Consider the following 16,448-nt stretch of genomic DNA (forward strand, 5'->3'; position numbering starts at 1 on the left):
GAGTTTTGGAAAATATGTCCAGGTAAGTTCTTGCCTATGGATATGAAGGATCCACATTCATGGTTAAGCGGTTACAAGCCTTTTTTTGTGACTCGATCAACTTGTCACTCATCCTAAGCCAAAGATTGTCTAAAATAAAGGGCTATCTTTTCTACCGATCGATTTGAACTACAAGCAGTCTGATTCCCTAAGTTTTAGGGATATGTAGGCTAGGCTCTATGTTAAAAACTCGACTGCATTCCAACCTCTCTCTAAATTTGCTTATTCCTCAGTTTTTTGGTTTCACCAAAATTTAAAAACCAATATAGCTTATGAATTATTTAAAAATCATGCTTAAAATCAAGCTTATAAACTACAAGTGGCCTAAATTCTCATGCAACCTGAGATATGTAGAAAATCCGATACCAGGATCCGGCTATAACTCCATGAAACTCGTGCGAAAACCAACCTCTTTAAGAAATTAATTTATGGTCGGACAAAATTTGGAACATCAAACTCTCTTTGCCTAGGGTTACTTGCATCCACTCTACCCAAAAGGTAGGGGGCAGTTGTTGACACCTAATTTTTGCCCACCCCGACTAAATTTTTTCTTGAATTTCTTTGATTCTATATAAAGTTACAATATTTATTTTATCCAGATAAAGTCTTTCCAAAGTATTTATCTAAATTATTTTGTCATTTTAAAGTAACAATTACATATTTTTATATTCATGTGTACGAAATCATATAATTTTATACAAAATCATATAATTTTGTTATTTAAATATATATTTTATGGAATATCGAATTTTAATCAAGGCTCATCTTGAAAACTAATTCAAATGATTAAAATCTTGATTCAAATATAATTTGTTCTCAAAAATTAATTTATTTAAAAAATATTTGTTTGATTTTATTAAACCAAGAAACTCGAGATTGAATCGGTCGATAATTAGTTTCAAACTTTGATTCAATTTAGTTGATTTATTAAAGTTGGCCATAATTACAATCAAATTGACCACAATTACTATGTAATTGGTCAACTGATATTTAATTTGGTTAAAATTTTAATAAACTCAACAAAATTACTAATCTAATTTGGCTATTTTTGAAAATGACCAAATTTGTATCCTCTACCCATTTAATTAACAATCAGCCTACTTAATAGTCCTAATTCAACACCATACCAACACCCAATAACTTATCTAGCAGCCCCCTAATATGCTCCAGCCCAACTTTAGCCCAATTACCCCTCAGCGGACCCATCCCACTTGTTGTTTCTCCTTAAACAACTTCAACGATATTATCCTCAAAACAACAGCAACCATAAAATAGCGACATACAAAACAACAATGACAAATCGACAATAATGTTCAATAGCCAAAAATCAGCATACAATAGCAGCTGCAACATCGATTTAGTAGCAGCAATTCACCTGCAATAATACACATAAATTGCGTACAACCGGTAATAATTTCAACGTGACCCAAATCCGGGTCCAACCAATAAACAGACTCGGTGTATTTTTTAGGAAAATTGTAGAATCTCTACACCTTACCGGCCTGCATAGATTGTATGAATTCATATGATTCAAATTTATTCCATGTTTTATCCCTTTATTCAAGCTGAAAATTCCAAAACTATACTCGGTTATTCCTTTGTCCCATATATGTGGGAGCACAAAGTGTGACCCTCCTCTCCTCCTATCGAAGGATCATTGTGGAGCATGAATGTACCAAGTCTTGAGGGTTGAAAAACTTTTGAAGTCTTGAGGGTTGAAAAACTTTTGAGCAAAAAAGTTCATTTTTCTAGTAAAAAAAAATTGTGAGAAGTTGTCGACTATTCTAAGTTCTCGGAGTCGCAGAGGCTTGCCGGTGGTGGTAAATATTCAGTTAGAGGCTCTAGTTTCGTTTTGCTACTCCAAAACAGGTAATACTTAGTCTCTTTTAGTTTCAATATTTTCTTCTTCTAGTTAATTTCTTAGTCTTAGCCTTGTAATCATATTGTTAGTAGCTATAGAAGTGTTGGAAATTATTTGTCGTAGCAGGCTTTGAAAGCCATTATATTTTCGTGTATTGTGATGTCGAGCTAAACATGATTACTTTAAATATTGGAGTCACTGTTCAACTTAACAGTTTGGTAGTCTTTTAATCTATTGTTGATTAAGTTGTTCAAGCTATGATTAGGGACTTTCGAACTTGTTTTCTTCATTGTACTAGGAAGATTTAGCTTTTCTTTGAAACCATCCTGTATACTCTTTGGAAATTTTTACATGTTTGATGTGTTCTATTCATAATAGATGTTGATTTCGTCATAGGGTGGTTTATAATCGTGGTTAGTACTGAGCATACGTATAGAAGAACATGAGCAAGACTATTTTTTCATTTCTAAATAATGTCGAACATTCTCCATTGTTTATCTCAACTTGTGCTTTTATGGAGGTTTATTTTAGACTATTGAAAGCTGGATTTTTTATAAGGTTAGAATTTTTCTTTTGTTGTGCTCTGCACAAGATACAATTAGTTAATAGAGTTAAGTTTAATGTGTTGGCTTTAAAGCCACAAACATGCATGATTTCTATCTATTAATTTTCAACTGTACATTATTAAGAAAAATAAGGGAGAAGATGGCAGAAACACTATTAATAATGTAGTAACATAAAATAAAGTAATGCAAAGATCCAAAATATTGCATAGGATGCCAAAATAAGTAATCATCCATGTTCGGTTGCTATATTCATTTTATTTTGCTTACAGTATTTTGACGGTATGTTTTAGTCTTGTCTAGTTGAGGGTGTATCTTGATGACTATTGTTGTATTTACTCTTTGTTAGCAATTAGTATTTGTGTTTGTGCATGGCTTCTGCTCTTTTTTTTCTCCTCTGATTTCTTCTTGAAAATGCTTCTATTCCTGCTTTAAGAATTTTTATTGCCATTAGTGGACTGTTTACCTATATGAGCTCAATTTCAATACAAAGTTATTTGGAAAGACTGTGATTAGTAGGTGATAATATAAATTGTTTTTAGTAAAGGATACCATCTCTATCATAGAGTACTCGTCTTACCTTCACATCCACATTTTCATTGTCCATGCATGTTAGCAGGTTAAATACTTTTAAGAAAAGCTAGGCATGTCATTATTTGAATGTATCCTCATTTTATTCTGCCTTATTAATTCTCTTTATATTTCTTTCTTTCTCTGGTTTATCATGTGTTAACCAATTTTTATTTTCCCTTTCTTTGTTTTATTATGTATTAACTTTCTCTACTTTTTCTTCCCTTCTTTCTTTGTTAGCCATGTATTAATGTTCTTTATTTTTCTTGTGTTGCATGAAAATCTCATTCGGAGTCAGAATGGAATCCCCCTACCTTGCATTTTCAATGGGCGAATGAGGCCCGTCTTTTCGAATCAACTTTGAATAGAAGGTCCCAAAGTCAATACATGGCATAGGATATAAGGAGTTGGAAGAATGAAAGATGGGTCAAAATCCATTATTGAAATAACTGAGTGACTTGAAAGTCTCTTCTTTTTTTTTGTTAGTATTGTTTTACTTATTTTTATTTATTTTGTTATCTATTTATTCATTTGGAGCCTCGAAGCCGAAGTTGTAAATTAATACAGGTAAGCAAATTTTGGGCCAAAGGGTTCGAAAAGATAGTTTAGGATAGGTTACGGGCCAAAAGCCCAATATTTAGATAAGAACAGGTGTTGTTTATAGGCCAAAAGCCCAAATTATCTTAGGACGGGTTTATAGATTTGGGTCTAATGGCCTAAGTTTTTCCCCTTTCCTTTTATGTTCTAACTGTTATTGATGTTTCTTAGACTTAGTTAAATTTCCTACTAAGTCATAAAAAGTTTTTTTGCATAAACCTCCAAAAGATGTTTTCTTAATTAGTTTCTTGTAAAAAATCAACTTCTTTTTCAAAGTTAGTCAAAGAATCATTTTCAAATAGTCCAAACCACCGCAAGTTAGCAGTACTCTTGGTGCCTTAATAATCTTCCAAGAGTATTAATAGGAATCACTTACTCAAAATTCTTAAACTTAAATGATTTTTCGGTTTTGGATCGTTTAAGTAATTTCCTTAAGTTTTCTTGATTTTCCTTAATAAATTAAGTGGTGACTCTATTAGCGAGTTTTAAAAAACTTTTTTGAATGAATTTGAACTCGTGAAAAACTCAAAAGTTATTTCTCTACAGAACAATAGGTTGCTTACATATTTAATACAAAAAAGGCATTCTATTATACTGGGTAATTGAGAACTTCAGGTTTATTAACACTACTTTGGTGATTAAAAATAAATTCTACGGACCAAATAACTATTAAGAGCATCTAAAAGTTCATTTGGTTTGAATTTGTATATATTATTGTGATAGATATCATTGATACTGGCGACGTATAGAGCGTATGTGTATGTGGTATACAAAGCTATTGTGGAGATTCATGATCTTTTCTAAGGGTTTAGAATGGAATCATAATTGTTTGAATGATGGTTGAAACATGACACATGTAGATTTGTATGAAATTGGCATCGATTTCTGAGGAATTGACATCATTTTTTAACTTAGTAGCTTCAGCTCATAGAGACAATAATGTCCGATCTAGAATTTATGGTATCATCCTTGTATAAGTTTGATTTAGTCAGAGATATTTCAAGTGGGATTAAGGTAGCAGAGGCTCTTGTTGCGAAAAGAAAGCCATGGATCGGAGTTGTAAAGAATAGCTCTGTGTTTCTTTGGGTTCCAGGTATGAAAAAATTAAATTTTTGGTTCAGTTATTGGTGTGTGGTATCAATGAGGGGTTTTGGTAAATTGGGTATGTTCATAACCTCGATTGCAAAAGTTGGTTACTGGGTATAAAGACAATTCAGAAATATGGCTCAGATATATAAAGAAAATTGGTTTCAGATACTAGAAATATGGCCTTCAAAAATAAATTATTAAGGGATCTATTTATTAGAATGAACTAGTGGTATTGCAGGTGTTACATTACTTGGAAATATAAATATGAGGTCTACTATGCTAATTTCAGCTACTTGAAAGTTTTGTACCTTCTTATCTTTACATTGAGGATGAAAATGTACTTTAGTGGTGATAATGTAACAATTCTCATGATAACTTTTAGATTTTTCTATACTTTGACTATTTACCCCTCTTTGTTGTTGTTTTATAATATTTATTAGTTGTGGGAATAGGTGACATGGTTCTCGAGGTGATTGGGAGAGTTTTATATGAGTTTTTAATTTTGGAAGGTCTTTAGATCGATATAGTTGAATTTAGCCAACATTCTGAAGACCAAACATCGAAGAAAAATTATGTTAGTTTCATTAGCTCTAGAATATCAATTTTAGATTAATAATGTGGTTGGTTTGGGTTCTGAGGCTTCATTGTTATTTTATAGTAGTTGATCAAGAAATTAGTTTTATTTTGCCTAAAGAGGTTTTCAGGTGAACTTGTTAATAACAACCTCTATTTGTGATTTTAGTAGATTGAGATTAAAATATCAAAATTATCCTAGTAACGTAATTGATTTATTTTATTAGAGTCCCAAATAAATCTCGAGGGTCTTTTCGGAGAAATTTTAACTTGGATGTTGTTGGTGCATACTTGCTAGTGCACCAAGACTTTGTTCTTCACGTTTAAGTGACAGGGTTCATGTTAGCGAAGAAGGCTGAGGGTTAGTCATCGCGATCGCATGTGGGCACAGGGATCGTGAAGGGGTATGTGTCAGGTACGGGTTAAGATTGTGCTTTACGTTCGTGATTAGTCTATCAAGATTGTTATTAAATCGAACTGGTCACCTTCGCAAATGCAAGGAAAGTGTCGTAATCATGAGGCATTGTTCACATAATAGTATAAGAATCTCATTTTTGATCTCAAGTCTTATTTTTATCATTTTTAGAGATTTATAGCTCGGATTGAAGCAATTTTAAGTGGTTTTTTGAGATCTAAACCTTGAGTGAGTTTCTAAAATTTATTTTCATCATTAACCATGAGTGAGTTTCTAAAATTTATTTTCATCATTAACCATTGATTAAATTATGAAATCATCTTCAAATAATGATTTTTAAACTTGAGATTTTGGGGTTTTTCCAGTAAAGTGAAAAATTGACATTTTGATTATTTCTTACTCGATTTCAATTCTATTTTCAATGGAATTTTAGATTTGAGACTTTAGACATTGGGTAATCTACAAAAATTTAAGTTTTACCCATGTGGCCTTCGGGTTGATTTTTGGATCGGGCTTTTAAATCCAGATTTTGAATATGGTGATATAGTTATAGTTGATTTTTTTAACTCATGTACATATCATGTTTATATAGATTGGATCTCCCAGAGATGATTCAAAAAGGTAAAGCTTCCATCTAATTTTTTGGATCATGGTTTGGCTTTACGAGTCTTCTTTTAAGGCAAGTTGAGATTTATCTTAATTATCTTTTAAGATGGTTATCTGTTATATGTTAGTTCTATATATTTTGAATAACTAGGGATTTGGGGGTCTTGTATAGATGAAATGGCAAGCATCTATGCAGGTATTAGTTTTTTTAAAGGATTAATAGTTATAAATTAAGCACATTGATTGCTTCCTCTACTTGTTAATATGGTTGTGGAAAATTATGTTGATAAATGATCTTCTGATCTTGTATAAATTGATTTTGAGTATTTACTTGAGTGTCTGAATTAGTGAATGGTGACAATTGATAGAAAAATTAGAATTTAGTAATTAGGGTATAAAGAAGTTGTGGTTATAATTGAGAAAGATAAAAAGAGAAATCTAGAATGATTTTTAAGTATTGTGAGTGAAAGTGAACTTTTGGACACGTTTGTTAATGAGTATATTTTTCTTTTGAGAATATGATCTAATTGTGTCATAATTGAGGAAAATATAGAAAACTTATCATGTAAAACATATTATGGATTGGGTGATTCTCAATGTTTACATTATTTGGATTGTCATTATTGTGATACTCGTGTGGGGGTTTGTGTTAACCTTATTATTAATTTAAAAGATTTTTATTATTGTAATATCAGTGTAGTGAATTGTGTTTTACTCATTATTAATTAGGATGGTTATTATCATTGTGATTCTCGTATGGGGAATTGTATTGACCTTATTAGTGTCTTAATGGGTTCATATTGTTATTGTGACATATGTGTGGGGACTTGTATCATGTTTTATTAATATTTGAGAGGTTTTGATTCATATACATTATTGTTGAGTTGATGTTGTGCATTATTGATTTTATATTGAACCCATATATTCATTCATTTCTTGATCCATGAATTCGGTACTACTGATAAATGTTGATTCCTTGTGAAAGAAAATAAATCTTCTTATTAAGCCTTGATCGGTGAATGTACCAGCAAGATCTATTATATGACATTGTAAAATAACTTAACTGAGAAATGTATCTACAGGATTAAATATTGATATTGTAATTAGCATATGAGTTACAGACCCCCATGAATCCGCTCCTGGAAGCTTAAGCTTGAAATGTGTATAACGTGAGATAGGCTTACACCATACTCATTCGATGCATCATCGTTATCATATTCATCTATTTGGTTGCATGGTATGCAGTTTTTTTATCTCATCCTTGATAACTAGTTGGTATAGTGAACGTATATAATTCTTTATTGGTGAAATTCTTTCCTGATATGATTTATGTTACTATTGTTGATCATAGACATGTACATTTCTAACTTTCTTAAACTAGACTGGTTTTCTTATTAAGTGTTGTTATCTGCTAGACTAGGATATTTTTTCCTGAGTATGGGTTATTTGGTTAATTTGGATGGTTGTATGATGGTCCTCGCTATAACTTTGTATTAGGGTCGGTTGTCGATGATGCTTGCTGAGTTCACGTATTTTGTACTCACCCTTGCTTTTCTTCACCTTATGTGCAGGTAGTGAGAGGATAGTCTTGAGTATTGATTGTGATTCCTGATGACTGTTCTTCGGAGATTGAGGTAACAACTGTTGGATCTCACAGCTTTTCCAGATCTCTTCTTACTTTATCTTATGCTTATTTATATTTGAGGTACTTCAAACTATTATTATTGTTTTATTATTAGAGGCTTGTACTAGCGACAACCAAACTAGGAAAGTTGTGCTGATGTCATAATTGTTTCTTCTTATGTATATATTTGGGATAATTTATGCTTCTTACTTCTTCATCTTCTACTTTACTTTGATAATTGTGTTTGGATTAGAATTGATTTACCTATACCGAAGGGTGTGACAAATATCATAACGATATCAATTTTTGAATCTTGACATAAGGAAATCTGCAATCATAATTGTTTTCCCCTCAAAAGATAAAATCTTGCCCTTTCAAACTTACATTTTTTTTCTTTACTTTTTTAATGAAATGAGGACCAAATATTAAACTTGTTATAATTTTCTATATTCTGACTAATCAAACACTCAAATGTCCATTTGTATATGCCTTTCTTGATATATGATCCACTAATTTATTTATTTTTGTCACTTTTGTCGTTTTGATTGTGAGTCAAGTCATATTGATTGTGAGTCAAGTCATAATCAGTAAGCTTCAATTATTTATTGTTAAAAAGCACAAAATAAGTCTTCAAATCATAAAGGTCCATTTTATTTATTTTATTTTTAAAAAAGGAACAAATAGTTTGACAGTGGGGCATGTTGTACCATTATCTGCCAGTTTCTACAACTGACCAAAACTATTAAACAAAAAAGTTGAGCATGTCATGAACAAAGAAGCGACAAAGCAAAATGAAAAAATTGCATGTTGTGAGAACTTCGGCGCCATGAAATCAAATTAACTATAAAAAATTTTCAATGGCCATTTGAATTTGGCCGTTTACAAAAAGGCTTGCCGCTCAATGACGAGCATTTTGTACGTTTCAGTATTTTTCAAGAAGAATTGTCTCATTTGGCATTTTAGCCTAAAAAATAATTCTTTTAGCTCCGAACTCATGTTTTTTATAGTTTCAAGAACTATAAAACCCAACGTGCAAAGGAATTACAAAGTATGCATTACAAGCACTTGTCATAATTTTTATGAAGGTGGATATTGCCCATCCGCAAAACAAGTCATTTTTAAGTTAGATATCTTGTCAAGTCAAAAAATTATTCAATATGTAACACCGAGCTAGTATATAGAGAGATGAGTCTCCTATTTGATATATCGTATCAGTTCATCTATTACCAAGACGAAAAAAATTATGCTAAAAATTGATTCTTGATGCAATCATATTATGATTGGAAGTGTTTTGAGTCTCCTCCCATTATCCTCAATCAGATCTTTACTCCCATATACAAGTCCTTAATCACCTATTGTAAGCTATAAGTACGTCTTTACTGTCCAAACATCTCTGTAACACCCCCTCTCAGAACTTTGTCGCATGTTTTTTCTGAACCAGTGAACAACATATATAGGTATCTTTTCCTCTTCCTTATTGTTCTATCAATATCCTCACAAGAAGGATTACTTTTGTGTTAGTCGAATGCCCTGATAAGAATTTAAACTGGTTCTCGATAGTAAACATACTCTTCCTCACTTTAATCTCTACCACTCTCTTTCAAACTTTCATAGTGTTATTTAACAACTTGATATCTCAATAGTTATTACAATTCTGGATATTATCCTTATTCCTGTATAACAAAATTGCTGTAATCCACCTTCATTCTTTGTGTGTACTTAATGTCCTAAAAATGACTTCAAACGACCCAATTAGGAACTTCATACCTGCTTTATATGAATTTTTTGAAATTCCACTAGAAGCTCGCCTGGTTCGGTCGCTCTTCCTATTTTCATATTATGAGTAATCTTCCTAACTTCTTCAAACTTTATACTTTTACAACATTCAAAATCTCGGTAACTCGCAAAGTGTTGTAAATCGCTTAGCATGTTTCCCTCGTCATTCAAGAGCTTATGAAAGTATGTTTGTATTCATCATCTCATGTGTGCCCCTTCCACCAATATATTACCTTCCCCGTCCTTGATGCAACTTGCTCCATGTTTGTAACAAATTTTCTTGGTGCTGAAAATTAACTGCAAGTAAAAATAAAATAAACAAAAAGAATAATTTTATATAAATGAATTTTGTGGGTACAATTCCATTATTCTCTCAATTCTTCTCTCCTAAGCTTTTTCGTAATTCGAGGGCCTTTGTAGCGTAATTCTCAAACTTTCGGATGATTTGAGCCTCGTAGAAATGTATTTGGATCTCCAGAAATTTTTTTACAGCACTTCGTCTTGTCGAGTTGATCTTCGGGCAGAACTCCATTAGTTAATTTGTTGAAGAGCCGTGTAGTCAATGCAGAAGCTTCCTCCAATGCTTGCAAAATCTCTCAAAAAATTATATAACCCTTCTATTTATAGTTGTTGGGGGTACGCAGTCCAAGTGTAAATAACCTCTTCTGCCTCATTCTGATTGGTCCATTCAGTTTTTAAGCTTATCACAAATGTTATGTGACAAGTTTCTTGTGATGGGCCAAAAATATGTCATTTGGGATACTTGGCGATGTTTTATTGGCTCTTGAACTTGACTTGGATTGCCACATCATTTGAGTGTGTGGCCTTGCCTCATTGGTCTTTAATTTGACTGGGAAACCATGTCACTTGACACGTGGTATAAGTTTGGGCCTCATGGTGAGATGAACTTTGAAGTCCTTGATAGGGAATAAAATGGGCTTATATTTGTATAGCCCAAAATAATTTTATACCCAATAAAATATGGGTCAAATCCAAATTTTATATGAATTTGACCCAATAAATTTTACGTGTCTACAGATGCCCCCTACTTCAAAGCTCATCAAGGTGTTTGATTTGTCAGACATGTTACAGACGAGATTTGAAGTATTTGTGGAGCCTCTTTTTTTTTGCAAGACTTGAGCACTTTGTCGAAATTCGACTCCTCGAAGTCATCATAATCTGAGAAGAATAACGTGAATCCCCTCATTAGGAGTGTAAAATTCTTTTTAAAATGAAATATATCCAAACCCTGTTGGATTCAGATATTAGTCTTATATCAAATTTTAATAGGATTAAATAATGATGTTATCCCACTTCAAAAAGGATTAGGAATTTGACTTATTTTGGACACTTGGACGTCCCATTCTTCTTGGAGACAACTTGTTCAGCAAATTCCTTTTCAAAATCAAACTGGGGCCTTTCAAAGTCTATAAAAGGACATCACCACCCCCATTAAGTCATTGTAATTCAGCTTGAGTAGAAATTCAACTCCCATTCTTCTCCTCTTTTTGCTCTTTTTTCACAATTGAGTTTTCTGCAGGCACTTTGCGGCGTCTGTGGAAGAAGCTTCATAACACATTGTGGAGGTGTCTGAATCACGAACGGCTTGTAGTGTTGGAAAGTATACTTACAAGGCTATGTTCTACACAAAAACCACGCTCAATTTATCTCCAAATTTGCCCAGGTTTCATTTCAAAATCATACCTTCAGTTCTGTTTCATCACTTTTTATTTGTTTTGCGCAATTTCACGAAAACTCTCATATCTTGACATAGGACATCAAAATTAGAAGTCATTTTTTGCATTGGAAACTAGACTTGTAGATGTAGGGGGGTGCGCGGATCTAATAGGTATAATAGATTTAGTAGGTTTCTAGTGAATCTATTTTTATTAGTGCGTGGATATTTTGTTTTAATATCTTTTAATAATTTACTTTTTTCGTAAGATATATTCATTGATTATTTTATCCTGTAGTAATTGCAGAGTTACAAATTTCTGTATAATAATTTATCCTATCTGTGCTATAATGTATATCTAATTCTAAATTTTCAATGTTATTTATTATCTTGTGTTGTTCTTCTCGTAGTGAGTTTTTTAAATTATATAAACTATCACATGTACTCTTATCTAAATTTTCTAATGTTTTTTCTATCCATATTAATTTTTCTTTTAGGTCTTTCATTATTTGTCTAATTCGGTTTCTATAATTAATTTCATTATTTAGATTTTCTTGATTTTCTCTAGTTTGTCTAATATATTCTAACATTTTTTAATCTGAATAATATCCTTCTGGGTAAATTTCTTCGTATAACTGTTCTAGATAATTTATAGTTTCAATTTCGTAGTCTATTACTTTTTCTAATATTAGTTTCTTAATATCTATAATTTCTATGTTTTTAAGTATATATAATATTAAAACTTTAAGATAATCTAAATGATCTATTTTTAAAATTGTTTTGTAGCTGTTTGTTTTTGTCTTAGTAGTTTTTGCATATTTTTATCAAGAAATTTTATATCTTTGTTTTCCATGTATTTATCTATATTTATTTTTATCTGTTTTTCTAGTAACTGCATATTTTTTATATCTTTTTCTAAAAATTTTATGTAACTTATCATCGTAAATATTTATAAGAGTAGTTAGGTAGTTGTGATATATAATTTACTCTAGACATATAATATTTACCAAAAGCTTTTTCTAATATGATTTTCCTTATATCTGCTACTTTTATATTTCTAAGTGCATACAAAATAAGTATCTTGAATTTATCTACCATCACATCAGATATATTATCATTCATTTTCATAAATTTGCTTTTTTCAAAATATTCCCTTCAATCATGTACACAACAAAATATGGTCATATTGGCTTACTATATACTAGATTATTCTTAAATAATATGTTCTTCCGTCACTATTAACATGGTAATCCGGATATTTTTCCCTTAAACAGCGCCTCTACTCTGGTTACTCCCCGCCACGGCTTCTTGCCTCATTGGTTTCATCTTTAGGATGGCATAGTCCTTAGGGATATTTCTCCGTTTCCTCTTTGTTAATAAACTTCTTAACATATTATTCTTCGAATAATTCTACTATAAAGTAACTAATATGAATTCATTTTATCATATCATGATTGTTGGGAATTATGAAATTAGCTATTCATAATTATAAATAGATATACCTGTTTGGGTAGCTTTGATGTTTCTGAGTTTTGTTGTTCCATAGCTTTTTCCATTGGAGTATGTTTATCTAATTAACTGAGTAAAATATTTTTTTTTGTGGATTGGAGAGAGTGGTTGCTTCAACGCATGAAGGCTTGCCCTTTGCAATGCCTTCGGCTTCTGATTTATATAGAATGAAACTTTACAAGCTTTACGTCTTTACATAAAGAAAAAACAAAAACTAATGTTCAAAAAGTCAAAAAGCCTATCTAGGTACCTAAAAAGCCTATAAAATAGTAACTTACAAAAAGTCTACAAGAATAATTACTATCCTTACATAAAGTCTACAAAGAATAGTAACTTACAATAATTACTATCCTTTTTCCGTAAAGAATCTATACAATATATTTTTCTTGTCGTCCGCTGATTTTGTCGTATCTGCTATATCTCCATTATTGCTCTGTATCTGCTCCATTATTTATCTTATCTTTATCCTTATCTTTCCAGCTGGCATTTTATCTTCTTCTACTCTAGATGTACCTCTGGAATAATATTATCTTCTCCATTGCACCTTGAACATTGGTGGTCTGGATATTTATGTCCGATTATCTTACAGTATCTTGTTAGCAGTCCGTCTGAAATAAATCCCTTTTTTATTGCTCTCGCGGTAGATTGTTTTTCTGGGTTAAGTAGCGTCAGTATCCATTGTCTTACGTCTTCCATATCTGCTTGTCTTAGTTCTTTCGAATTTGAATATATCATTTGGTGATCTCTTGAATAGTAGCTCCATATTGGATTTCCGTTAGCGTAGTTATTTGCTAGTTCTTGTATGATCGTAGCTAGTCCAATAAGTCTTTTATTTGCATAAAAATCTGGTATTTCGATTCTAGGTATCTCTGGTTGTTGCAATATATCTTCTGGTATAATCATATCTCTTGTCAGTCCTATCTTTACAACTTGTATCACTGGTTTTATCTCATCATATAATATCTCTGCTGGTGCAGTATAACACTTTATATAAAATAAATTTCCTTTTGTTATTCTTTTATAGGTAGTGAATATCTTGTATAATTCCTCCATAGCTGTTAGCTCTTCTCCGTCTTGGGTATATATGGTATTTAGTAGTCCATAGTCAAAACAGGTTTTAACTAGGCTTGGGTTAGTTTTGGGTAGTGCGATTAATTTATTATATCCTTGTAGTTTTTGGGTTATATAATTGGTATTTGGTTCTTTGATGTCTGTAGCTCTGGGGTTATGGTTTAGAAAGGTTTGTACTCTGTATATATTTTCTATGTATTTCTGGGCGGTGTAGTTATATACTTTTTTGTCTTGGTTTAGGCTATCTCGGTATGTATTAACTTGTGGGGGTATGAATAAATGGTCTTTTTGTGTTTTTGGGGTAAATGGTTTTTCAAATATTTTATTCATATTTGCATTCTGGTATCTTGGCCTATTAACTCCTTTGCTTGTACCTGCAGAAGTAGATTGATAAATGTTATGGGTTTTATGGAGTGTCCCAACGTCTCCTTCTAGCTCTGGATTTTTAATGTCTTCCGATCGACATAGCTCTGCACACTGCTGAGCTAGCTGACTTGTAGTTATAGACTTCAGTTTATCTTCATTAGTCTTTAGCTTTTCTATCTCATTACCCATACTGTCCACTTTCATTGAAAGCGTAGTTAGGGTTTTAAGTATTTTTTCTAGAGTATGTTCCTCTACTATTTCAGTCTGTGTAGCTTTGTCTTGATATGTAATCTGCAATAACATTTTTGTTAGTACTGATAACTTCAATTGTAAATGTGAAATTTAATATATTTAAAACTAGTCTCCGAATTTCTTTTGTTGTAACTGAATTTTGTATTTTCTTTGTTAGCCACCAGCGTACCTGTGTATTATCTGTTCGTACAATAAATTTGTTATATACAATATATGGCTCAAATGCTAATAAACATTTATATAATGAACATAATTCTTTCCTATTTATTTCCCATTTTATTTCTGTTTCGTTAAACGTACCTGAGTAATATCTACAATGATGTTCTATTTTTTCTGCTTCATATCGATATTTAAGTACTCCTCCGTAACTATATTCACTTGCATCTGCTTCTACTATATATATAAATTTTTTATTTTCATCTGGAAATTGCAATTTTGGTAATTCCTTACAAAGTAATTTTATTTTTTGAACTTGTTTTTTATCTTTTTCATCATAATTATATTCTATATCCTTTTTTAATTTTTTCTGCAGTGGTTTAAGGTTTCTGCTAATTTTGGAATATATTCTCTTACTTGGTTTACTAATCCTAAAAATGATTGTAATTTCTTTTTTGTATCTAATTCTTCTTTCGAATTTATTATTTTTTGTACTATATGTTGTTGCATTTTTACTCCACTTTTATCTATTTGTATTCCTAGGAATTCTATCTGGTTTTTCATAATTTCAGCTTTCTTTTTGCTTAGGCTTATTCCTGATTTTTCTATTATATCTGTGAACTGTTCTAATAATTTTAAATGTTCTTCTTTAGTTTTTGTATATAATAATATATCATCTATGTATACTATACAATTAGATAATTGTTTAAAATAACTATCCATAAAATGTTGATATCTACCTGGTGCATTTTTATATCCAAATGGTAACACGTTCCATTCATAAAATCCTTGTGGTACCGTAAATGCGGTTAATTCTTTAGATTCTTCTTCTAGCTTTAGGTGGTAAAATCCTGATTTACAATCAAATTTGCTAAAATAATTATATCCTTGGATTTGTCTTATTTTTAATATCTTATCTGGTATCGGATAATTATATGTTATAGTTTTTGCATTTAAATTTCTATAGTCAATAACCATCCTACTTTTTCCTCTTTTTTGTTCACTGTGTTTATTTACTATAAATGCTGGACTATTATGTTTACTATTACTTTTTTGTATATATTGTTTTTCTAATAATTCATCTATGTGCATTTTAAATTCTTTTAAATCATCAAAATTATATGTTAATGGTTTTTGTGTGATTATGCTATTTTTATCTATTAATTCTATTTTTATAATAGTTTTGTGTTTTTCCCATCTATTAATTCTATTTTTATAATAGTTTTGTGTTTTTCCCATCCTTTTAATGGATCTTCACTATATAATTGTTCTAATTTTTTCTGAATTATTTCTATTTTATTAATTGAAAATATAGTTATTTCTGTTTTATTTATTGAAAATACTACTAGTTCTACTGTATCTTCAGTATTGTTTATATTTTCTAACTTTTGTATAATTTTTTCACTTCCTTTTATCCAATCAGTTTTCTTTCTTATTTTATTATTAACTCTTTTTGCTCTTACTTTTTGTTTGCATGGTGTTGTAAACCACCAGTCTGTTTTGGTTATTATATGTGGGTATAATTTATCTAAGAATGGCATTCCTAAAAGTATGTCTTTTGATGTTAATTCATAATTATAAATTTCTTCTATTGTTAATATCTTATCCCATACTTGTATTTTTACATTCCTAGCTTTATAAGTAATTAAGCTTCCTTCATTATTAAATCCTTTAACTATTATTGGTGTTTTTAGTTTATCCCATTT

At 30.9% G+C, this 16,448-nt stretch overlaps 1 long non-coding RNA gene across 1 annotated transcript; it reads left to right on the top strand.

Annotated features, from left to right (window-relative positions):
- The first annotated feature begins 1,313 nt into the window (after positions 1–1,313).
- On the top strand, positions 1,314–3,767 carry LOC124886525. Its single transcript, XR_007043854.1, has 2 exons — positions 1,314–1,908; positions 3,332–3,767. It is a non-coding gene; the product is annotated as an uncharacterized LOC124886525 (long non-coding RNA).
- The last annotated feature ends 12,681 nt before the right edge of the window (positions 3,768–16,448 follow it).

Source organism: Capsicum annuum, chromosome 8 (assembly GCF_002878395.1).
Source record: "Capsicum annuum cultivar UCD-10X-F1 chromosome 8, UCD10Xv1.1, whole genome shotgun sequence".
Classification (NCBI taxonomy): Eukaryota; Viridiplantae; Streptophyta; class Magnoliopsida; order Solanales; family Solanaceae; genus Capsicum; species Capsicum annuum.